The 26599-nt window shown below is 38.5% G+C and overlaps 1 protein-coding gene across 1 annotated transcript in view; it reads left to right on the forward strand.

The window, feature by feature from the left end:
- Positions 1-19211, forward strand: part of LOC26526761 (scavenger receptor class B member 1) — a 155876-nt gene extending 136665 nt beyond the window's left edge. Inside the window, exon 10 of the mRNA XM_026982870.1 lies at positions 18838-19211. The gene's annotated coding sequence lies outside the window, so the exon portion shown is untranslated. The remainder of the gene's footprint in view (positions 1-18837) is intronic.
- Positions 19212-26599: the final 7388 nt, after the last annotated feature.

Below are 26599 nucleotides of genomic sequence, written 5' to 3' on the forward strand. Positions count from 1 at the left end.
GTCTCATGGAAAGGTAATGGAGCCGATGTATAGATTCTGCTCAAATACATCACCAACAAAAGACTGATTTCCCGTTCCTGTAATCAACGACGTTCTGCAAGAGCTGCAAAAAGCCTGACTTTTGTTACCGTGACGGACTTGGAGAACGATTTCTTCCAGGACTATTGAGGAATAACCGCCAACTGTTTTAACAACGTTAACAATATGTTCTAGGAGCTGATGAGCAGAGATGTACCTATTTGTACATGTATGATATAATTATCCACGCCGAGACTGCAAAGCAACAACATTGAGGACGAAAACATATGGCATGAACAGGAAAAGACAGCTCCGATCAATAAATTGGTTGTCCCCAAAAACATCAGAGCAGTCCAAGCTTTTTTGGGTCTGACTAGATTTTTCAGAAAAATTGTATTGTATTATTCGCAGATTGCACGCGCATTAACTGAGCTTCGCCGAAAATAAGTTTGCTTTCGAATGACCCAACCGCAGATGGTTCGACGGCAGAAGATCAGATCATCCATTATATCACTTAGAACTGTAGGCTCAGCAAGTAGTGAAAAACTGTTTGCGATGCATAATTTTTAATAAGTAACTTAGCAAGTCAGAAGGATTCTTATTAAATATTAAGAATAATAGAGGTTATCAACCCCTTCACATACAGCATGTTGATCATCTGGGCCTCATGGATGCCATAGCGAAGTAATTCTGTAATTCCGCATACAAGTAGAAGGTTATTATAAGAATGACCATAAAAAAGCAATTAAATTAACAGTGCAGGCGTGTAATTCTGTCCCTGCGGATGAACGTCGAGATCTTGGGATCTATTAAAGCTAAAAACATCAGATTAGGAATATAGTAATGCATACGCTGCGCAAATTTGTTTCAGAACGGTGGTAACGTTTTTGACATTTTGAAAAGTTTTGATCTTTATTTTTTATTTTATCATTTATCACACACCGTCAAAAACTGTCACGCACACACTTCTTAAAAAGTTTAGATTTTTTTTATTTTATTATTTGTCTTACCAGATTCTATCGATCTGTTCAAAATATGGTGGCCACTACCCTCTAGCACAGACAAGCTGTTGTTTTTATCATATTATTATTTTTTCTAATCTCCCTTTTTTGCATTTTCTTAAGATATGCCAAAAACATCTCCATAACTGGTCTCTGATAGTCCAGGCTCACGACTTAAGCATGTTCTTTTGTTTTTATTTCAAAAAGACCATTCCATCGTTTGACTACTTTGCTCTACCGACCCAGCAGCTCCATCATTCGAGACGACCAAAAATTCTATGAACACTTTTTTCTGCACCTCGTCCCAATTCACTTTTTTTGTAGTTTGTAAGAACTGTTTTATTCACTTTCTACGAGTTGCAATGGCTAGCTCAAAAAGTTTGTTTGTTCGTTTCACCAAATTTATGTTTTGAGTGATTGTCCAAGAAGAAGACTGGGTTTCAGATTTACGTCGCTTTTATTAAAGGGATACCCTAAATGGACTCCGGCGGTCCTCGCTGTCTGCTGTGCGGCGTCATTCTCCCGACGTCTTTCCCTCGGTGTACTGCGTCGTCGACAACCTAGGTCGAAAAACTTATGGATATTATGGTGGCGGGCCGCATGGTGTGTCGTCCGTAAGGCCGAACCAAAAGCTCCTAACAGACCCACCGTTGTTAAATACCCGGAATCGCACGTCTGTTACGCCGCTCCACAATCGCTTTCTGATCACGCGAAGTCGTTGTCTTCTTCTTTCCTTGTATGCACTCAGCTCTTCGTTTACAGAGGAATTTTTTTCCAGTTCTTCGGTGGCATTTTTCGGCACCGTATCCATATAGTTTTTAGATACACCATCTGGAACCGCATTCGGTGATCCATTGCGATTTTCCATTGAATTGTCAAGTGCTTGTAATTTCAAGATTCACCATGCTTTTGGTCAAGGTGCAACATAGAATGACATCTCTTCTTCATGAGCCCTTAAATGCTGATTCACAGTGATGGTGAGAATAGCAGAATAGTAATCTATCTCGTTTTTGCTATTGTTCCTCTGCACTTCGTATTGTTTAGCTGATATATAAGCTACAGGGTGTTCGCGTCTAAGTCATCAGTATGAAACAAAAATACTTCCCCCACTGTTGTGCTCGGCACATCGCATTGGATGGTAAAGGGCCTTACAAAATCGGCTCTTTCATGTTCCAAATGTGGAAAAGAAAAAAAAAAAAACGTTGTATAAATGGAAACATACATTTAAAAGTTTAAATGTCCCGGTTTTTTTGACCAAGGTTACCCTGTGTTTGGTTGTCAAAATGAGAGTAAATAAGCACGAAAACTCCCTCTCTCTAACACAAGTTGTATGCTTAAATAGTTCTCAAAACAACTTAATATTTTTACTTACGTTTATCGCGAGCCTTCCACTTCAGCTAAAGACTGAAAATTAAATGCAAGTGAAATTGAGGAGAAGCCTCTGTGCTTAAAAAATATGTTAGTGTATTTTGGGAGAGCATTGCTCTTGGATGCTTAGGGAGATCATTGCTCTTGGATTCTTAAGTTAAGAGAGAGAGCAGGCAAAACTGCTTAGGTTAGGCTTTGGGATTTGTTTACATGAATGGCTAAGTGCCGCTGCCAAAGAATTTGTTTGTCGTTGCCAAAGGATTTGTTTATCAAAACGCATACTGAGCAGAGGGCATCCAGTACGGGAACCAATTAAGTGCTTTATTGTTCATGGAATTGTTGAAATTGGGTGGCGCAAATACGTCACTACCCTTCCCTTAGAGAAGCCTATAATTGGGCTGGGAGTGATGGATATAGTACGGGTAATGGAGCTTCTTCCATTTCTATTTGTTGTGGTGTGTTTTGATTTTTTCTTAATTCTAATTTTGCGTACAACATCATGAATGGGTTAAACAATACGTATTTTAAATATAAGTACAATAAAATAAGTGTAATGATGATAATAGTCAATAATATGTAAAGTGTAACATTGTTTTGTGAAATCATTTCATCAATGTCGTTGTGTTTTACAGTTTTTATTTTTGTTATGGTAAGTTGTGTGTATAATGGGGTCAAATCTATTTCTGGTTTTAAGAGATTTTCACTTTTTTTTTACTATTGATTTCTATTTTACATTGAGTCACTCTTATCATTTTGTTTCCTTCTATTTATATATTATTAATTGGATTTCGGATTTTGGATTTTGTTTCAGACTTGTTTGGGTTAAATTCCAGGTTATAATTGTGTTTGGTTATATGTCTTTTATTATTTCATCTGTGTGAACTGACTCAAAATTAAAATTGGTTTTAAATGTTTAATGTTGGTGACACACTCATTGTTTATTTCTTTATTTTCGTTATTGTAAACTTTATTTTCTTTTTCAAAATATGATTGTGTGTCTGTGTATTCTAGCTGATAGCCGTTAGAATCTGGGTAAGGGATTATTTTAATTGTGTTTATTAATGAAAAGTTAATTGGTATGTGGGATATGATTAATAATTGGATATCATTGTAATCGATCCAAGTGGATGTTTTAATGTTCAAAATATTTTGGCTGTTTACATTCTCAAGCTTGTCGTAGTTTAGTAATTTGTGGTTAAACAGTCCGTCTAGAAAGCTGCATTCCCATTTCCAGGTCCTCTATGTATTCTGTAAACTGCATAAGTTCGTATAAAAGGGTGTTAACGATGTTGTCGTCATTGTCGTATTTCTGTATCTGTATTCTGTATTTCTGTATCTGTTTATCAATCGTATTCCGTCATTAAGTTCATGTAACTTCACTGTGTCATGGGAGTGTGTCTCAAGTTTTTTCTGTATTTCTGCTCGATCATTTTTATCAAGTGTCCCAAATAGGTATTTAAAAACTGAGCCCACAATGTTAATAAGTTCACGTTAAGCCAGTTAGTTCTCTTTTCATCTTATTGTACAAAAATTTTATTTGGGGTGGATGATAGTCGGTACGCAGCCTTTGTTCAAAATAGTCAGCTACAGTGTCTATTTCGGTTAAGTTTATCCTTAAACAATGATGTTTAAAGGAGGATGGTATTTGGACTGGCTTATCAGAAAAAAGGAGATAGCCGTGGTTGGTGTCAATATTATTAATTTGAATTTGCTGTGATCAGCATAAGTAAAAATGTCATCAAGTTACAGGCCCCTGTGGAATTGAAATTTTATTATTTTTCTTTCGTTTTTGAAATGTATTTTGTAGTAGTGAGTAACTCTATTTCTGTTAGTGATTTTGTAATGGTCGGAGTCCGTTTGCTCAACATTTTTGGTTGGCTTAAATGAATTTTCTAATTTGCCTTTTCTGTATCTCGTGTCGACTTCGTATACCATTCTGTCACTGTTTATTTTGTTTTGTTGGGTGTCTAATATTGGTTGTCCAGCGTAGAGAAATATGCGTGCAGGGGTCTGTCCAGTGGTATCGTGTTTGTTCTTGTGATTGTATGTATATGTTAAGTATTGTTTCTATTTTGCTTAATTTGATTTCGTCGTCGTCGGATGTTTTGATGATGCGAATTTTTTCATTAATTGTTTTATGTAGTCTTTCTATATCCGCCACACCGGTCTTTGTTGTGTTAAGCTGGAATTCGATTTCCTCACTCTCCAGCCATCGTTTGAGGGCCAAACTGGAAAACGCGCCATCTCTGTCTGCTTTTAGTATTTTTGGCTTGCCCAGCTGGTTGAATATACGCATAAGTGCATTTTTGCATTCCAACTAGTCCTTTTTTTTTTCTTCTAGTGTGCCAAATTTTGAATAAATGCCCATGCAACTAACCTAATGAGTAAATCAGATGAGTAAATGTCTATCATGAATTTGTCGCGGCAATGTTCTGGTCTGGGTGTGGTTTTCTTTGGCATATCTGTGTTACGGTGCTCTGTCTTTGCTAAATTGCAGATATTGCATTCATTTATTATGTTTTGGATAAGTAGTTGGCTATTGGGGAAATAGTACGTTTCACCGAAAAGCTTTGTAGTTTTCTGTATTTCAGGGTGTAGAAGTTTTTCGTGAGTGCGTAAGATCAATTCTTTAAATTCTGCATAAGTGGTTGTTTTTTAGTAAAATCATGCTACGAAAGATTCTGGTATATTTAGTGTTTATAGTCTGTTTATGTGCGGCTTGAATGATCCCGAAATCTGAGTCATTGTCAATATACACTTGTCAGAAAAAGTATGCGTAACTTTGATGGCAAAATAAGTATATTTATATAAATGATATCGACTTCATTTCTTTTCACGTTATAAACACATTTATTATTAATAATATTGGAAGGCTTTTTAAGCTTTAAGTACTTAACTTATTTTATAGGAATAAAAAGGGTGGATATTCATGGGATATGGCACAAGAAAAAGTATGCTTTCAAACTGAAAATGGTACTTGTAAAAGCTTAGTTTTTTAAACCGTTAGATCACAAAAACAGGTGATAAAAGCACAAGAAACTTCTTATTGCTCGTTGCTTTAGTGAATTTTGGCATTCTATTAAAAAATTGTAAATCGTAATGGACAGGAAGCAAAAAGAAATTGATCTCGATTTCAGAAAATTAATTGTCAAATTTCGTAATGAGGGAAAATCGTTGCAGGAAATTGTCAAAATCAAAGGCAGAAGTCACTCTTCTGTACAAAGAGTGGTTGATAACTTCAATTCCATCGGATCTATTAAGTCAAAACCACGTTCTGGAAGGTCCCAAAAACTGACCGATCGCGAGAAACGTGATGTTTTGAAGACGGTGATGCTGAAACCTGGAATAACAGCTTTGCAAATTGGCAAAAATTGGAATTACATGAGGATATCATTTGTAAAATTTTAAAAATGAAACACCTACATGCCCGAACTGGACGGAAGAAACCATTAGTAGTGAACAGAAGGAAGCGTTTAGTATTTGCCAAAAAATTTATCCAGGAGTCTCCAGCTTTCTGGAATAAAGTTATTTTTAGTAACGAGAGCAAGTTCTGCATTTTCGGAATAAAAGGCAGAAAACTTGTGTGGCGTAAGAGCGGTACAGCCTTCGATGTGCAAAACCTTGCTCCAACTGTTAAGCACGGTGGTGGCGGATTGATGGTGTGGAGTTGTATGGCGGCGAATGGACCATAAGGCTTATTTGCCAATTTTAAAACATAATTTACAGCAGAGCAGGGAAAAGATGAGGTTGGCTGATGACTTTTGGTTCCAGCAAGACAAGCGTAGTGGCTCATAATGTCAAGCTTTGGTAGCTGTACAACGTCAAAAACCAGTTCCATTCGCCCCCGCAATCGCCGGACTTAAACCCCATAGAACATCTATGGGATTACCTCGAGCGTACATACTATACCTACATTTCTTCAAAGATAATGTTAAAGGAAGTTATTTTGAGAGAATGGCAAAACATCACCACGGACGTCACCCAAAAATTGGTGCAATCAATGCCAAAACGTTTGGCAGAAACCATGAAAAGAAAGGGGTATCCAACTTCATACTGATTTTTTATATTTTGTTAATTTAACCGCCGTTATTTAAGTGTTTGCCATATCCCATGAAATTGTACCTTTTAATTAACGCTAAGAATATTATTAATAATAAATGTGTTTATAACGTAAAAAATAAATGAAGTCGATATCATAACCATCGGGTTAGTTTTGAATTTGGATCTTTTATACGGTACAACCAGCTTAGTGGTTGATGGTCTCTGGATATTTCAAAGTGTCGTCCAAGTAGGTAGTGTCGGAAAGTCTTTGTCTCCCATACAATTGCCAAGAGTTGTTTCTCAATTGCGCTGTAATTGACCTCGTGTTCATTAAGCGTTCGGCTTATGTAACTAAGTGGGTGTGAGGGATGTGAGAGTACTGCTCCCAAAGCGACATCACTTGCGTCTGTGGTTAAAATGAATTTCTTTGAAAAGTCGGGTACCTTAAGAATTGGGTCTTCTGATATTAGATATTTTAATTTTTTAAATGCTTAGTCATATTCTGGGTTGGTAGTATCAATTTTCATGTTCTTTTTAAAACATTTAGTCATGGGTTTGGCTATGTCTGCAAAGTTTGGAATGAATTTACGGTAGTATCCTGTCAGTCCAAAAAAAGCTTTTATTTCTTTTGGTTTAGTGGGAAATGGATATTTCTGAATGGCTTTAATCTTTTCAGTGTTTGGTTTTATTTCGTCTGGTGCTAGAATATGTCCTAAAAATGTGTTTTCATTCCACACTTGTCAAGCTGTAATTTAAGGTTGGCCTTTGCTAGTTTTTCGAAAACTAGTCTGAGCGATAGTAGGTGTTCATCAGGAGATGTCGAGAATACAATTATGTCGTCCAGGTACACAAGACAGTGTTTATTTAAGAGTGGTCGTAAAATGTAATTCATGCACCGTTGGAAGGTGGCTGGTGCGTTTTTTAATCCGAATGGCATTCGTAATGACCGTGCTTGGTGGAAAAGGCTGTCTTTGAAACCGATTCTGGGTCCATCTCGATCTGGTGAAAACCTTTTGCCAGGTCTGGTATAATAATAATAATATTAATAATACTAATACCCTGATTTAGCATATCTTGTATTTGGCTTTCGACCTCTTGTTCATAAGCCTGAGGGTAACTGTATAATTTAGAATAAATGGGTAGATTATGCTTTTTATTGATGATATGTTTGGTTTGATTAGTAAATGTCAAATTGTCACCTTAATGGTACTGAATGTCATGGTATTGCTGCAAGAGTGCAAACAATCTTTGTTTTTCTTCTTCTTTTCTTCGTTATTTAAATATTCCAATCTGTATAGGTCTGATTCTAATATGGGTGAAATTTTTCTGGTTGTCTGAGCATGGTGTCAGGTATCATATTTACATTTTGAAAATGACTCTGTTCTTGTTGTATTTGTATTTGTATTTGTTGTTGTAAAGTGTTACCTCTTGATCGCGGTAACTTATTGTTGTCTTTGCTTCTGCTAAAAGTTTTCTTCCTAATAAGAGATCGTAATTCTCGGAAAAAGGGATCAGTAAAAATTCGTTTGCTGTTGGGAACAAAATCTTTGAAGGTTCAGTTATACTTTTGCTGATAATGAGCTGTCCGTTGCTGGTATGAATAAGAATATTAGTATTCTGGATTGGTAGGTCAAATATGTTTTTGGATATCATGTTAACTGTTGATCCGGTATCAATAAGGCATTTCAAATTATTTTCTTTGTATTTAATTGTTATATTAGTTTGGCAAATATCTCCCTTCCGCCTTTTTGTCTTTTGAATTTCGCGGCTATGTACAAAGCGCTACAGAGGGTCTTGAAAGGTCTTGACATAACCTACAAAACGACGCGATGCATGATTAGTTTGGATATTGCGTTCAACAGTTATAGACTTGTAAACATGGAGTTCACTAACGCCGAAATTCGCGCTATTTTAAAGTTTTCCTTCGTTAAAGACAAATCCGCTAGAGAAACGTTCCGTGAGATTAATGGTGTTTTGGGGGATTGTACTCTATCACTTCGAACCGCGGAGGAATGGTTTCGACGATTCAGAGCCGGTGAAAACGACACCATGGATAAGCCAGCCGGCGGAAGACCTGTGACGACAAATACCGATCAAATCATGGAATACATCGAGTTAGACCGGCATGGGGCGACGAAAAATGGATCACATACGACAATATCAAGCGAAAACGGTCGTGGTCGAAGGCCGGTGAATCGTCAAAACAGTGGCCAAGCCGGGATTGACGGCCAGGAAGGTTTTGCTGTGTGTTTGGTGGGATTGGAAGGAAATCATCCACTATGAGCTGCTCCCATATGGCCAGACGCTTAATTCTACCATCTACTGCGAACAACTGGACCGCTTGAAGCAGGCGATCGACCAGAAGCGTCCAGAATTGGCCAACAGGAAGGGTGTAGTGTTCCACCAGGACAACGCCAGACCACACACTTCGTTGATGACTCGTCAGAAGCTAAGGGAGCTCGGATGGGAGGTTTTATCGCATCCACCATATAGCCCGGACATAGCGCCAAGTGATTACCACCTGTTCCTGTCCATGGCGAATGCCCTTGGTGGTGTAAAGTTGAACTCAAAAGAGGCTTGTGAAAAGTGGCTGTCCGAGTTCTTCGCAAATAAGGAGGGGGCTTCTACGAGGGAGGTATTATGAAGTTGCCGTCTAGATGGAAACAGATTATCGAACAAAACGGCGCATATTTGAACTAAATCCGATCACTGTAACACTTTTTATAAAGCATTGAATAAAGAGCAAAAAAGCGGAAGGGAGATATTTGCCAACCTATTATATTGGGGTTTTCCAAGGCTTTGTGGCAGAAAAATTTCGGCCTGTTCAACATTGGGCTCTTGGTTGTCATTGCTTGTCTCGTCTGTATTAATCTGCTGTGGCTGTTGTGTTGTTTCTGAATTTTTGTCGTTTTCAGTTTGATGCTGATATTCTGGATAATATTCCAGACCATTCGTAAGTTGGATAGTAAAAATAGTCATATGGTACACACTGCTGATAGAAAGCGTCCTCTTGGTACAATGATTCGTCAATACTCATCCCAGTCTGTCCACTATCAGCTGGTTTTAATCGCTTTATTGGTTGATTGGATACATAGGAACTTGAATTTTGTATTGATTGGTGATTTTGATATTGGTGTTGTTGTCTGAACCTATTCTGATCGAATGCATTGTTTCGATGGTTATTAGAAATTGGTCGAGGTCTAAAGTTTACACGTTAGTTTGGTTGAAATGTTGGCTTGGTTGAAATACATTGTTTGGATTAGGGTGATAGGGTATTGGATGACGATAAGGTTGATTATGAGTTGGTGGTGTTTTATAACTTTGGGGAGCTTGATATGGCACTGGTGAATTATAATGTAGGAAAGGAGTTGGATATCTTCTGATATTATTGTTAGTCTGATTAATATTGTGATTATAGGATTTTTTTTTGGCTTATCAGAAGAATTTTGTTTTTGAATAGAAGAGCTTGTATGACTCGCTTGTTCATACATTCATTTTTCTTGTAAGATGTTTATGAGTGAACGCAAATCTGGTATATTGTGGTTATTTATTCTTAAATAAATGTGTGTAGGTAATTTTTCAATAAGGGATTCAATACTGGATGTTATTAATCTTAAATATAAAGTTTTTTCTTCAGCATTTTGTTCTAATTCAAGCTTACTGGTAAGTGTTTGTCTGCGGTTTTCTGTTTCCTCCAGGAATGCTCGTACACTGCCTCTGAATGGAGTCCTCCGAAACTCTTCCAAAAGAATGTGGTTAGGGGTCTGGGGCTTATAGTTGAGTACCAGTTGTCCTCTTAGCTGTGGCCAGGTGTTGATGTCGTTGGCTCCAATGCTGGGCATGACGTCTCCGCTGATGCTGCGCTCGACATGCCCAAATAGGATCTGCTGTTGGCGTTCGTCTCCGGTAACATAAAGGGCCAGTATGTAGTCAATTCGGCCTACAAAGGTGTATAGAGTGCCCGGATCACCGTTGAACTTCTCCACATTGCCCATCTGGTAGGCAACCTCTGGGCACGACTCTGGGTTCTGTCATTTTGTCTTTGTTCTCAAGTTAATTTAATATTGTTATTTTTTGTTTTATTTCATTTTATTTGTTTAATTTATTTTGATTTGTTGTTTTACGGATCTTAGTTTAACTTATCACTAATTTATTTACTGTATTATTCGAATTTTTAGTTTTTGCTCTTAAGATAGATTTTGATTTTCACATGGGTTGCACTATTGCTTTTTCGTGGGGTTTTGAGGTAACCAATTGGATTTACACCCTCTCACAAATTCAAAAGCGTCTTCCTGATATTAAATTCAGGTTTGTTGTTGACACTGCGTTACACGGCTTCGCGCTATGTCGAGGTTCTAATCAAAACTTAACACGATATTGACCGTCGCATGGGTGTCTAAAAGCGTGGTGTTTTTAGATAGCGATTAAATAGATTTTAGCACTATCACGACCGACTTTTGAGTCTATTAAATGGACCGTTGTAGGAACTATGACCAACCAAAGACACTAGAATAATAAGATGCGTAACGGCCATACATTGGTTTTGCACTATGCAGCCACTTTTTTGGTGGCGGCAGTAATTCCTCTTTCCCCGCTTGCATAAAATTGAGAGTATAATAATCTAAAAATAGAATTCACTTGTTTGTGTGAGTGAAAACAGTAAGCAAAAAAGTGTGCATGTGTGCGTAGTAGTTGTGCTAGAAGTCGATTTTCGGTCCGAAATCAATTTTGAAGAAACGAATTAAATAAGTTATTTTAATATTCGTTAGTTAAAATCGCCGCTCGAATTAGCTACCGTTTACAACTGAACTTTACATATAAGCTTTTATTGAATATAAATACGGATATATTATTAAGAATTAGCAAACGATGAGCTCTATGTATTTATCAGCTTTAAGCAAACGGATTTAGAGGTACTAAAGGAAGAAACTATAAATTTGGCGCGTCCTTTTACCCACCCAAAATTGCGAGGTTTTTAAAAATATCAAATTAGAATATAACAAAAACATTCAACAAAATAATATTTGCATTTAAAATACTGAAAATTTATTATTTACATAAGTATGCATATTTTTTTACTTGTATACTAAGTAATTTGTACTAATAAATATACTAAATAGTTAAAAAACTTTATATGCTACCTGTCTATTGCAAAATTGAGTTCTTGAGGCAGGACCAGCGCACCCAAGAATCACTAACTTCAAATATATGTTCCACGTCGCGAGCTGAATACTCTAACGACATATTTTCTAGTATAAAGTAATTTATTAAAATAATTCTGTATTATTATGTACCTATTACTATTTCTATGATTTATTTAAATAATTATCAATATGCAATGCAATATTAGAGTTTTTACTTGGTGGCAATCGAGTACAAAGGGCATATTTTGTCAAATTTACAATATATGAGCATACATGTGCACATGTGATCGGCTGTCGCTGTATGCGTACAAGAGAGCTGCTGGCTCTAGAGCGCTCTCTCTGGCTCTTGAACAAAAACTCGAGAGAGCCTTGAGCCAGCTCTAGAGCCAGCACGAAAAAATCGTGTTCAAAAAAATCGTATGGCGTTTCGCATCTTATTATTCTAGTGTCTTTGGAACAACGCTGTAACCGAAGTTTTGTCAAATAAAAGAAATTACAAATCGGGTTGGACTATGATCTTTATTCTTCAGTGTTCAGCTAAAGACTGAAAATTAAATGTAAGTGAAATCGAGGAGAAGCCTCTGTGCTCTCTGTGCTTAAAAAATATGTTAGTGTATTTTGGGAGAGCATTGCTCTTGGATGCTTAGGGAGAGCAGGCAAAACTGCTTAGGTAAGGCTTTGGGATTTGTTTACGTGAATGGCTAATGGCCGCTGCCAAAGAATTTGTTTGTCGTTGCCAAAGGATTTTTTTTATCAAAACGCATACTGAGCAGAGGAATTAATGAAATTGGGCGGTTTGGGTGGCGCAAATACGTCACTATACATATAAGCAATAGTAGTGAAAAATCTATTTAAAGTTTCAACTTTAATTCGCTGTTACTGCTTAGTGATTTGTGCATAAACAATATATAGTGCAATCCAACAAGGCTGTTTAAAGCTTAAACTTCGCTGTTACTGCTGTTAATTGCACATTAAAACTAAATAACGGATACTTCGCTGATTCTTCTTTGCGCTCATCTTCCCACTTGAACCGATTTTGTTGTTGTTGCTGTTTCCATGGCTATTAAAAATTCTGCAAAACCTTACTGCTGATGCAAACAGGGTGACATTATTGAGGCGCAAGGCGAAAGCTTTATATATAAGATTGGAGCTGATCGATGACCTCGAAAAAACGTTTCGGAAAATTCTGAGCGAGTTTGATTTCGATCAAGTTAAATGCGATTAAAGTGAGAAATTTGACGCTCATAACGTATAAGTCCTCAGTTCACTGGTAAATTTCAATCACAGTTCCACGCACACTCCAACTTTACTGACGGCATTTCTCCGTGCGATTGTGGCCATCAGAAACGTTCACTCCGGAATAGGGCACCGTCGCTCCCCGCTCTTGATCTACCAAAATTCGCTAAAGGCTATGCTAACTGGCTGGAATTTTATTGTATATTTACGACGATAATAGATAACCATCATGACCTCACAAACATAGATAAGCTGCAGCATTTAAGATCCTGTTTGAGGGACACGGCCATTCACTTACTGGAAAGTTCGGAGGGCAACTAGCTTTGGAGTTGTTACAAAATAGATTAGCTAATCGACATTTAGTTTTTCAGGCGCATGTCACTGAGATTCTAGGGCTAAGGGCAGTGCAGAGTGGTTCCGTTTCAATGCTTTTGTCAGATAAATTAAACGCCTATATTCGCGCTCTAAACGGATTAGGAACAAAGGAATAAATTGCTGGATGCATTATAGTCCAAGTACTTGTCCAAAAGCTGGAATCGGCGAGTCAGCCCAAATGGGAAGAGCATTTGGAGGAACCCGCTCTGCGGAAATTAATTCCAACGGGGGAATGTATGGCATCATTTATGGATCAGCGATGCAGGACTCTGGGGACTATGGATTTCGTCATGGCAAGCTATGCGCCAGGAAGCCAGGTGGAAGCTAATCGTAAAACTAATATGCGTAGGTCAGCCTTTCTTACCACAAATCTTAAGCTTCTGACAAGTACTTTCTGTAATGCTTCGGGGCACTCAATTCAATATTGTCAGAGCTTTAAGAACCTAAATCCAGCAAGTCGATTTCGGGAAGCAAAAAGGCTGACTCTTTGTGTAAATTGTCTTAAAATTGCCATCAATTCAGGCTCCTGCGGCTCTAAGCATCACTTTCTGCTTCACTTGGGAACCTTAGCCTCGTTTTCGTCACACGAAATATCTCAGCTTACTAAAACGGTGGCCTCAGATTCATTTAATCGTGCATTACCTGGTCTATCTTCAGCTCTTATTGCGCACGATTTAGGCAAAGATGTGGTACTCGTAGCCAATTACCACTGTGTTAGTAAAAAACCGTTCAAGAACCTTTGTTCCTTGCCGTGCTGTACTCGACTTTGGCTCCCAGCTGCACTTAATAACGCCCCGATTTGTAAACTTGCTTCAGCTTAGAAAAATAAAGTCGTCCGCTTGTGTCACCGGAATAGGTGACTCTAGTTCCAAGACAGATGGTTTGTCAGTTAACTTAACGATGCGATCTCGAACTTCCGAGTAGTTGACTTCTATCACTGCTGTCATTGCTTCCAATAAAACCGAACATCAGCCCAACTTCAACATCGACGTTTGTAACATACCCCAAAACCTGAAGCTCGCGGATCCAGAGTTCAATCGTCACCAGCGCGTTGTTTTGTTGATGGGCGCCAGTTTATTTTACGACCTACTATGCGTTGGTCAACTCAAACTTCTGCCGGGATTGCCTCTAATTCAAAAGACTCGTTTAGGCTGGGTTGTTTCCGGAGGCTGCAGTCGCTCCAATGGCAAGGTTTTCAATATCGTCGTGCGCTTTTGTCCCGCTCAATGAGGAAACCCAACTGGATCGTCTTGAAGTGCTGCTTCGGCGGTTTTGGGAGGTGGAAAGTTGCGCCGAATCCATTGTATGGGCTACGAGGTAAGAGCTTGACTGTGCGCATATCTTTAAACACTTTGCTTGCTTGCCGACTGGGGATTATTCTGTTCGATTGCCAGCCAAGTTCAGTTGTGTCATGATTGCCTGATCATTGTGTCATTAAAGAGGATAGCACCACCAGCAAGCTTCGCGTCGTTTTTGATAGATAGTCGTCAACTTCTCCAGGATACTTCTTAAACGATGTTCAGATGGCTGATCCAGTGATTCATAAAAAACTATTTCAGATTCTTCTTCGCTTTCTCTCGCATCCAGTTGCAATCACAGGAGACATCTGTAAAATGTACCTGTGTGTCAGGGTTTCGCCTGAGGATAGCTACTTCCAGTGCATCGTGTGGAGAGATTCTCCATACGTATGGCACGAAACATAGCTGTGAAGTCGATGCAACAGTTGCCTATTGATGAGGAGGCGACATTTCCAGTGGGTGCTGAGATTCTTCGACGTGACTTTTATGTTGATGATTATGTTTGATATCTGGCGCCAGTTCAAAAGAAGAAGCAACATAAGAAGATCGTAATGCAGCAGACGTCCGCGCTCTTGTCCAGAGGCAATTTTAAATTTCGGAAGTGGTGTTCAAATGTACCGTCTATTTTAGATGGAGTTTCGAAAGATGATAAGGAGTCCTTCTTAAAGTTTGACAATGGAGGCGATTTTACAAAAACGCTAGGCCTCGCCTGGGATCTGGTGTCTGATCAGCTGTTGTTTTCTTTTTCAACGCTTCAATCAGCATCAAGACCTTGCCGAAGTTTAGTTTTATCCGCAATCTTTTGGTACTACGATCCCCTTGGTTTGGTTGGCCCAGTAATCAAAAAGTCCAAGATTTTTCTTCCGCTGCTGTGCAAGGAAAAGTTGTCCTGGGACGAAAGCCTTCCTTTGGCACAAGATTCAGAATGGCAAGATATATGGCGTAGTTTTGCCCAAATTCGTCGCCTCATTCCGACGATTGATCCTTTCTTCAAGATCCGAATTAGAGATTCATTGTTTTTGCGATGCCAGCATTGAAGCTTATGGAGCCTGTGTATATGTTGTGTCTAGGGTGTAATCTCACAGCAGCCACTTACTTTGTTCAAAGTCGCGAGTGGTCCTTTGAAAACCTTAACCGTGCCAAAACTTGAGCTATGCGGAGCTGAACTCCTAGCTCGGCTTATAGCTGAAATCTTTAAATTGATCGTATGCGAAGGGAAATTCTACTGCTGGTGCGACTCAGCTGTGGTGTTTTCATGGATCCGCTAGGATCCCGCAAGATTCAACGTGTTTGTAGCAAACCCAGTGGCTGCAATTCAGGAGTTGACCGGTACAATGAATTGGCGCTACATTCCCACTGCTTTAAATCCAGCAGATATTCTTTCGCGAGGAGCTCTTCCCAGCGAGCTTAACGAGTCCCCTTTTGTGGGCCCATGGACCGCCCTTTCTGAGTAGCCCCATAACTGATTGACCAAAAACAGTACTAACGGAGAAGCCAACACTGGAACTTCGACGATGGGTCCTGCTTGTAAAATCTCCGGACACTGATATTGTTGCATGATCCAAATATGCGAATTCATTTTATGCTCTACAACGTACGTTTGGATACATTCATAAGTTTTGCAAGCGCATTCGACATCTTGGGCTTACTATCACCGAAGTTCAAAATGGGACTTCTCTGTTGCTGCGTCTGGTTCAGCGTACTTATTTATGGAATGGTGTTAAATCCTTGCAGACCAAAGGGGTAGTGCCGCCGTCTAGTCCATTTGCCTCATGCCATTCATGCTCATTAAGGATCTTTATACAGTTGCTTTCTTGCACGGCCTAAAACGGTTTATACGCACAAGTAGGAGGTCCGACAATACAACTTTCTTTGTTGGCGGAAAGAACGAGTTGCTTGAACTGAGGCGTTTATTTCTCAGCGACGACCACACCAAAGCAGTGTTAGATTTTTGCCTGGTAGAGAATATTGAGTGGTCTTTGGTGGTCTTTGGGAAGCTGCAGTGAAGACAGCTAAGCATCTCTTTGATCGTGTTATGGGCTCTTTTATTTTGACCTGCGATCAGGGAACCCTTCTTTGCCACATATCGACCTTTAGTATCAATTTCAGAAAACCCTGCTGATCTTGATGTTTTAGCTCTAGCACATTTTTTAATGGAGGCCCGCCTTCATCATTTGTCGAGCCAGATGTGACAAAGTTAAACTTCAATCGCTTGGATAGTTGGCAGAGCATCGCCTACCTGCAGCAGGTTTTCTGGTTTCGATGGAAGGAAGAGTATTTAATCTTACTGCAGCAGCGTTAAGGATAAATGTTTTCCCTGAAGTGGCCTTTAGCGAGAGTTGTTGAGCTGCTACCTGGAAGAGATGGAGTCGCCCGAGTTGCTGTGCTGAAGACACCAACAGGATTGACGAAGCGGGCAATGAATAAGCTGTGCCTGCTTCCCCTTAAGGGTGCGGTTGAAAGCCACGCTTCCAACGGGGGGAGTAGCCAACGCCAGCAGCACCTAAATTTATGTCTAGTTGTTGTCAACATTGAAGAAAACAGAATGTCCACGGCACCTCAGCTATATTTATGCGGATCAGCTGCAGATCACTCTCTCTTCTACTCTCGCCTGCATCTTTTTCGTGGCGTTATGCTGATCGCTCTGTAATACTCCCTTTCGTTTTCGTACCCCACGCATCGCTGCAAAATTTCTCGAAGAAACAATAAATTACATCGCTTGAATTCGCTACCATAAAATCGTCTTTCATTCGGCAAAAAGGCTAATAAAAATGCTTATTAGCGCTATTTTTTAAGCAAAGACACCCTGGAGGTGTCTGGACAAGAAGACGAAATGTCTCTAAAGTCTTAAGGCAGTAATTGTTTTTAAAGCAATTGTTATAAAAATGTATATCTCTATCTTGTTATGTATTCAAGTCTACTCTTCCCATTTTCTTTTTCTCATAGCCATTAAGTTGGTTGATTGGCGTTTTACCATGTTAGTATGTTATACCAAAATTAGGTTTAAATAACAGTTTCAATACCAAAGACCTTTCCAATGAAATATTGCCGAACCAGGGTCTGGGTAGAAATACAAATCGGTATAAGTTTTTATTTTTCCGATATATTTCAATCGCAAAACGGCAATTGTATTTTCCGGGCAACTATGCAATCAATACTAGATATTGAAATTTAACACGAATAAACACATTTTGTTAAAAGACATGTTTTTAAAACGTCTTTAACTTATTTCCCTAGCAAGTGTCTGTACATACATATGTGCATAATTTTCCGAAAAGGTATTGTAATTCTTCGGTTTGCCATCAACGCCGTTTTTAATGTGTGTTGGTGTGATGTTTTAGTTCGAACTTCGATTAATGTTGTGACAGTCTGCTTTTAATTTTGAATTTGTAATTATCGCATACTTGCTATTAAATATATTTTATTAATTGCAAAATCAAGAAGTGGCAATCCACGCACTTACTTGATCTCGAAGGGAAAATACCTATTCAAGTCATGTTTATTTGTTATAACTAAGAAAAGCGGTCGAAAGTCATTAAATAATCTAAACTTGGTGTAGCAGCGAGCAGACATTGGATCTGGTTTGGTCATAGAAGGAGCCGGGCTGGATCGTAAAAGCTGTGAGCTGGTATATGATAGTTGTCAGCAATTTGTTAACGTACTAGGGATTGAATAACAATGGCTAGTCAGTTGAATATTCCGTCACTCTGCTGCCGGAATGCAGCAAGCAGAAATCGAATTCTTTAACCAGCTATAAATATATTATTTTTTAGATTGCACACAAAGTGATATTACATGTTCATATCTTTCAGCGATCCCTTAATTTACTAAAAACCTTTCCAAAATATGGTCAATTGACTATTGATATCGAAAATAACGAAGAAACAGTTGTAGAACTAACTGCGTTAAATAGAGTTTTTTTTTTGTCGTCAACAAATCACCCGATGACAAACTATTTATTTGGGTTGAGATTGATAAAACCTTTTTAAATACGAAATGATGGTCGCCTATAATAAAAATAAAATTTTTAACATTGAAACGGGGCAGTTAGCCATGCGGTGTCCCTCTACTCTACAAGTAACTGGTATAAAAAGTTAAAGACAGTCTCGTTGGTAGGTTCTTTGTTTTTTTTCTTTCTTACAAAATTTTATCAACTTATACTAAAAATGTTGTAGTTGTCTATCAACTGAGCAATAAAGTAAATACAAAGTGATTTTAAATCACATAAAGAGTTTTTCCCATGGTTGTACTAATATTTTTCGCGAGTGGTGGTGGAAATGATACTACATAATAATTCTTTGACAGAATGTAATAATTGACAAAACTAAAATGTTTATATAATATATTATTTTTCAGGTGTCATGTAACTCAGGGAACCCCAAAGTTTATCACCTTCCCTTTGGCCATAAAGAGTTTCCGGTCGCACATGAACTTAATGAAAGAATGAATACCATTTACTGGATTTGGATGTTTAAATGAACTGGAACATAAGGTTTTTGGCTAATCAAACTAAGTTATAGAGTACAGCTCTGGTAAAGTGTTAATTAAATCGCTGATTTGGTTATATTTATTTTAATACACAAGCTAAAGCTGTTTATAAACTGTGATAGTTTTAAACAATAAATTGTAGACCATAAAATGTTAAGAAGAAATACATTTTACCTCTGTATATATCACACATCCCCTTTTTATTAAATAAATATAAACTTAAATGTGGCAATAAACTGCAATTAATTTTGGTATGTTCTTATAATCGCCACCAGGTGCCCAAGCTCAGCAACAAGCTCTAGAACATCTCATTTAAATTTTTAGAATGGCTATGTCATACCCTAGTAGCAAGGACCTCTCCGAACTCATTCTAACCAAATGATTCAAAGTATCAAATAACTCGAGAGAATGCTATAGTCGACTTTCCGACTATCAGATACTCGCTACTCAGCTAGTCGTAGTGCGAACGAGAAATTTCACTTTCTCGAAAACAAATTAAAAATTTTTCGAAAGTGTGGACGTGTCAGTATTGCGCGGTTTTGTGGGCGTTAGAGTGGGCCTTGCAAACAATATTCGCAAATCGGCTAAATAAAACAAGATAGAATGCTATAGTCGAGTTCCCCGTCTATCAGATATTTTTGGCAAATCGATAGAAATTTACAAGACTAATAAAAAAAATGAAAATCTATCAAAAAAAAATTTGTAATAGTGTGGGCGTGGCAGTTTTGGGCGTTAGAGTGGGCGTGGCAAAAATATATTTACAAAACTAAGGAAAAAGTGAAAAAATATCAAATTACTTTTCAAAAGCTAACAACAGCGATGTCGGTCGAGTACTTAGATTTTGGAGATCGCATTGAAATATTTACTGACTCAACACTAAATACGACGATTTTCAGAAACCTTGGCAACAACTAAACGGAATAAACTGCGACTCGAAAGATGGGCGCAAAAAGAATTAGTGGCAGCTTCCGTTATATGGCTAAGTGTACGCGTTTGTTTGTGTCTCCAAAGTTGGTAATAAATAAATTTAGGAACTGCTGGCGGCTGCCAGAGAGATATTTAGAATTTACAAGAGATATAATTATCGTTGTTCAGAAGAACAATAATAATGTATACGATGAGCGCCTATCATGAGCCATTATCATGAGCTCAGAAATGATTACTTTTGAAGTACACCCCACAAGGGCGCTGTATTAATATTCGCAATCTGAGGTTTAGGACACTTCAATTTTGCTGTTGCTCAGCCAGGCAAGAGTCATATTGGGCTAAGAAAGCACAACGTCAAAGCGATGCAAAAATATCCAAAATATCACGTGTTCGATGTGAACATTCTTCCCCGCCCTAGTCAATGGGAAGAATTCCAGCTCAGCAAAGAGAGCAAGTTCGCGAAAGACAGTTCACGCAATACTTGTTAATAAAAACTGCGCGACATTTTAATAGATCGTGAACCCGCAATCTACGCACATTGTTACATTCACATGTTGTTACATACAACGGATGTTTAGAAACGAACAGCTGGTAGTGTTCAGAGAGCAGAGAAAGCTGTCATCGCGCTTGTTCCGGCTCAAAATTTCCCGTGGGAGTATGAAGAAAGCTGTCATCGCAAAGGCTCGCGCACTCCATTTTATTCAGTAATTATAAGTCCTCGCGTCCTGGGGTAGGAAATGTGAAAGAGCGAGAGGGGACAGACCGAGGAGGAAAAAAAAGGGAGTGGCAGAAGGCAACAATTTGTGGATGCTGAACTGTTAGTTAGCATCCATTAACCCCACCCTACCATGATCGCCTGCAACAGTCAAGGCTGGCGATCTCTACAAAAAAAGTAACCCTACGTTCAGGACATCAGGATGGGTATGGCTTTCAATAAAGAAATAATTTAACTCGTCATCATCATAACAATTTTAATTCCCATAATATTCATAATTTCCTTCTATTATTATTCTTATTGCAAATTATTAAAATGTATAAAATATTCTTATATTTATTTTTCTAATTGGCTTATTCATGGGCGAGAAGAAATATTTTAAAACTCTGCTGTGGGAACTAAGAAGTTAGGTAAATGTATAGATAATACCAGTAACATTAAATGAAAATTAGAAATAAGAGGGCATAATTGAATTACTTTCTAAGAATTTAGATTTATTTAGAAATATTCAAACATAATTTTATAATGTTAAACTTTAATTTTTCTGTATTAAAAGTTTTCAAAGTATTGGAAAATTTAATATTAATTAAAACGAAAACAATTAATTAATATTACCAAAACAAATTTCTTTCAGTGTATGCCATCACAACAAATGATGTGCATACACTGCCAGAAACGCTGGGGATTCTTAAACTCTAATTATTATTACTCATAAAGTGCAAAATATTTACATTATTGAAATATAGACATTAATTTTATTTTTATTATTAATTAACTTTACTCATTTTAAAAATCGTTGCTCAGTGTACTGAATCGTGGAATAAGCTCGCGATCGATCATAAGGGAGAATTAATGCAGTTACGTTCTTGCAATTAACTTAGAAAAAAAGTAAAGGCTTATCGGGCCACAAAAGTCGAGGGCAAAACAAAAACGATAAGCCGCATGCATGGGTTTTCACTCACATTTTTGGCTGCAGCCAAATTCATGCTTACCTTTGCCAATATATTTTCAGGAAAAATTTCGAAAGCAGAACAAATTATTACGTAAATAAAAATATTTGAGAGGAACAAGAAAACTGACCTAGTTATTAACAGCAGCGATCCTCCGCTACATTTTTTTCTTTCTTTTTTTTTGGGCTGAGCCTGATTTAGATTGGGGTTATACTCGTAAGACTCGGCCGTAAGTCAATTTGCTTTAAATAAGATATTTGTTTTTGTTGCTTAAGCACATGTGCACTCGCGGAGATTAGATCGGCTAACGCCTCGATGTTTGAAAAATATTCGCTGCTTTGAGCCCCGATGCCTTTGGATTGGAGGACTTTACAAGATAATATATATAAAAAAGTGAAAATAATAATATAACAACATTTTTCAATAGTGTGGGCTTAACAGCCTTAACGGTTTGTGAGCGTGACAAAAAGTTTAGATATTTACAAGATAGAGAGAAAATATCAAAACATTTGTCAAAATTGAGAGCGTGACAGACTTGGGTGGTTTGTGTGCGTAGAAGTTGGCGTGGCACACAGTATTTTAAAAATTCTGTAGAAAATTACAAGATATATTCCAAAGTGAAAAAATATCAAAACATTTGTCAAAATTGTGAGCCTGTCAGTTCTTTGCGGCTTGTGGGCGTTAGAGTGGGCGTGGAAACATTTGCAAATAAACTTGCGCTGCGTCTATGTCTCTGGAAGCTGCATGCTTATTCTCAACCTTCTAACTTGTGTAGTTCCTGAGATCGAGGCGTTCATACGGACAGACGGACGGACAGACGGATTGATTCTTGATTCTGATCAAGATATGTTCGGAAACGCTTCTTCCTGCCTGTTACATAATTTTCAACGAATCTAGTATTCTACGAGTAACGGGTATAATAATAAAATGAGTGAGTCGGTGAAAAGCGCTTGAGAAAGGAATGGAGATTTCCATATCTTATAAACATTAAAAGCGTGCAAGAACTTGCCTAAATCAGCGGAGAGCAATATGTGAACGCAACAAGAAGCAACATGCTGAATCTTATCGGAGCAAGTGGAAAGCAAAGTTTCGCGGCTGGTTTAATTTAAAGCAGCTCGATCGAAGAAAAAAATTGGTGCTGCTGAATTTCAAGTCAGTCATTAAATGATTCAGTTGCAACAAAGAGAAGTCACATATCAAGAAATTGTCGTGGGTCCGCTGCTGGCGGACTTCGCTGAAGTGAAATATCTTGTAGATACGGGAGCAGATGTATATATTCTGCGCAAGTTCATCCTTAACAAAAGACTACTTTGCCGTTCCTGTAATCAACGACGTTCTGCAAAAACTGCAAAAAGCGTTTTTTTACCGTAATGGAGAATGATTTCATCCACATGGCTATTCCACGTGCCTTCATCACCAAATCTGGATTGTACGATATGCGTCAACTAAGAAGTCACTAGCTGCTATTTGGCGTGAAGATGGACATTAAGCCATTTGATTGCATTCTACAGCTTTTGGAGGTGGAGATGAAAATGAATTTTTACGAGCACGGCAGCATCTGAAAAAGGATGCAAAGATCGAGATTCAACGCGCTCACGAATCTTATAAAAAGAATTTTGACCTAAAGAGGAAACCCTAAGTCGAATATAAAGTAGGAGACTTAGTCGCCATACGCCGGACACAGTTTGTAGCTGGAAAGAAGTTGGCTGCAGAATTTATGGGATAGCAAGAGAACAAGTCAAGAGAGAACAGAAATGCGGAAATTCGGGAAGTGGAATTCAGGAGAGACCGAAAACCGAAAATTGTATTGAAAGAAAACCGTAACGCTATAATAACCTTGAAATTTCCATTAAAAAAAACTCTGATTTGAGTATATATCAGATTACAACTATACATTTATATAAATATTCGTACTATACGCCAATAGAATAAATAACTAACAGACCAATTATACATTTAAGCCCCAATAGAAGGCACACCATATTCAAATCAAGACTACAGATTACATCTCTATGAACACAAAACCCTAAAGGTATCCGTAAATTCATACGGAGGAAGTTAAAAATCAGATTTAATTAATGTTAATGTTTAATCAAGACAATATTAAATCCAGCTATTCCCTGTTCAGTGCCCCTGTCAGGGTCGCTCCAAAGAGACTACTTCTTTGGGCGAACAGAAATTGCGTGTCGTTGACGAGAATCTAATATAAGTATAACCTGATAGTATACCAAACACAGCAGACATTCTAGATCGCTCGGGCAAAGAAAAATAATTCTCCAAACTTGACCTCGCGAGTGGATTTCATCAGATGGAAATGAACTCTGACGACATACCTAACTTTTGCCGTATATGGAGGGTATAATAAATTTATTGTCTGACTAAAGACTTAGTTACTTAGATTTACCATTTTTAAAAAACAATTTACTTTGTACTTGAATTTGTGTTTGAATTTGTTGGCCATATAGTTACACAAGACGGTGTCAATCCAAATCGTAATAAAATTGTAGCTATACAAAATTTCCAATTTCCCAATAGTAAAAGGATATTATTGTCCTTAAAGCCTTATGGCTTTCCTAGGATTATTAGGTTACTACAGTAAATTCATAAAAGACTTCGCACAATTTAAGCAACAAGAAAATTACAGTAAATCTATTACAATGGATGACGAATTCCTGGAAGCCTTTGAAGCCATACATTCTAATGACTCTGTTCTCCAATACCCTGACTTTTTAAAACCTTTTTACACTCACAACAGAAGCAAGACAATTTCGCAAAGACAATTTCCTGTCACAAGAACGCGTACAGAATGACAACCCTTTTTTTTTGGGCAGTAGGACTTTGTCTAGTATAGGACACTCCAAATTTTACTATTAAAAAAGAGATGTTAGCCATCATATGGACCGTTTAATAGTTCTGACCTTATCTTTTCGGTAAAAGATTCAATACCGTCACTGACAAACCTTAAATTTAGCTAATGAACTTCAAACAACCAAATTCTAAAATTATTCGATAGAGACTTTAGCTTCTGGAATATGATTTTTATGTAATTTACAAGAAAGGCTAACAATACGTAATCGCCATTCTCTCATCAGAACAGAGGCAATCATTAACCACAACGAAGCATTTCAGGCACACGTTTGCCATATTTCAGATATTTCTTTAAAACAGACTTTGCCACCAACTGCACTACCCTAACTCCAAATAAACACAAACTCAGGAGGGGATTCTGTAATCTCCAATTTGAACTTACCGATGTAGTTTATATTCTTAAGCAAAACCACACAAGACATGTGCAACATTCGGCCCGACCACATTTTTAAAATAAAAGAACAAGTCCTAGTTTTCTAAGAACAGTGCATTTAAGCTTGTCAGGTGTTTGACTTTCCTCCCCGAGATCAATGATAATTTTGAGTTTGAAATAGGTATAATCGACTATTACTGCAACAATAATCCTCGAGGCGTCAATGAGACCTATTTGCACATTAAGGGACAACAATTCCTCCCGTATATTCCCGTTATGTTCAAAATTTGGTTTACAGTTTAACATTGACTTCACGTAACGTCTTTTGAATAATTATCGAGTAACATCCCTGTAGTACTGAACATTAACCGATAGATAATTCTTGATACCCCGAAGCAACAGAAATCAAAAGACGAACATAAAATCTGCTACCAAACATACTCCCTTTGAACTTTTTATCGGACGTACCCATATATTTGACCAGACAATCAAGTTTATTAACGAACATGACTAATTGACTAAACTTAACGATTTTCGAGAACAATTATACCCCCTTACATAAACTATCAAATGATGTAACCGAAAGAACACTAAAATTAAACGATAATCGTGTAGACCCCACAGATTCTTAAAAAAGAGAATATGAGGAATAATACTACACCCAGACTTTGCAGGGACCGTCCTCTCGCGTTCTCACTGACTGTTCACTTGTGACGGGGTATAGCTCTTCGCGAATTCTCGCGTACTCACTGACTGTCTTTCCCGGGGTACAGCTTCTCGCGAATTCTCACTGACTGTCCCGAGCTGCACTTGCGCTGTCCCTTTTATAGGCCGCGGTAATCCCGTTATTTCCTCTTTTGCGCACGGCCCGCTCGAGTACAAGGTCCAACCCATGTCCAATTAGTTCACGGTGCGTCCTTTTTCTGCTCGACCGAAGTCCACACCGTTACCGTTCGACCTCTGCGCCCTTGGCCGGCTTGAGTCCAAGGTCCAGCGCGGTTCACAGTCTCTCCGCGTTGCTCGAGTCCAAGGTCCATCATTTCCCGTTTGACCTGGTTGCCCTTGACTCCTCCTGCATTCCAGCCTTCTTCGCTCTTGCTAGGCAGCTCTCCTGCACCTCGATTTGTGCGGAGTTTTAAGACTCCTCACATCTCCCCCTTCCTTCGGAAGATTTGAAAAGATGGTGCTTCCGGCGGTCCACCGCTTATATCTCCTTGCATAGGCAGCTTCCTCGTTTCTCCTCTCGTCGACTCTGAGCCTTTCGTTCTCAGCCTGGCAGTCTAAGCCTAGTAGACTCCGTCGTTTAGCGTATTAACTTGGCATCTCGAACATCCTCGCGCCCTTCTCCAGCCTCCTTCCAATGTCCTGTACCTTCCTGATCTCAGCCTTGTCGTCTCAGCCTAGTAAACCCTGTCCTTTATCGTCCAGACGTGGGATATTGATCCTCCATATACATCGCTCCTGACTTCTCTCGTCGACCTGCGCGTCCTTGGCCTCAGCCCGGCAGTCTCAGCCTAGTAGACCCTGTCGTTTAGCGGCTGGACTCGGCATCTTGACCCTCGCGCCGTTCTCCAGGCTCCTTCATCGGCTGCCGTTTGCTCCTCGTCACCAGCTCTGTATTTAAGCTTCCCGCCTTCCTTTGAAGTTCACACCCTCTCGTGTCCGGCAACTCCACCGAACCTCACCACGATCGAGTTATCGATATTGGCGGCCGGCGTTGCCACTTCCTGTTCAAGTGAGTATTCCTGGTGCTGACATGTTGTGCCGATTATTGCCAATCCATGTGTATTCAGTAGT

Source organism: Drosophila erecta, unplaced genomic scaffold (genome assembly GCF_003286155.1).
Source record: "Drosophila erecta strain 14021-0224.00,06,07 unplaced genomic scaffold, DereRS2 tig00000246-arrow-arrow-pilon, whole genome shotgun sequence".
NCBI classification, from domain to species: Eukaryota; Metazoa; Arthropoda; class Insecta; order Diptera; family Drosophilidae; genus Drosophila; species Drosophila erecta.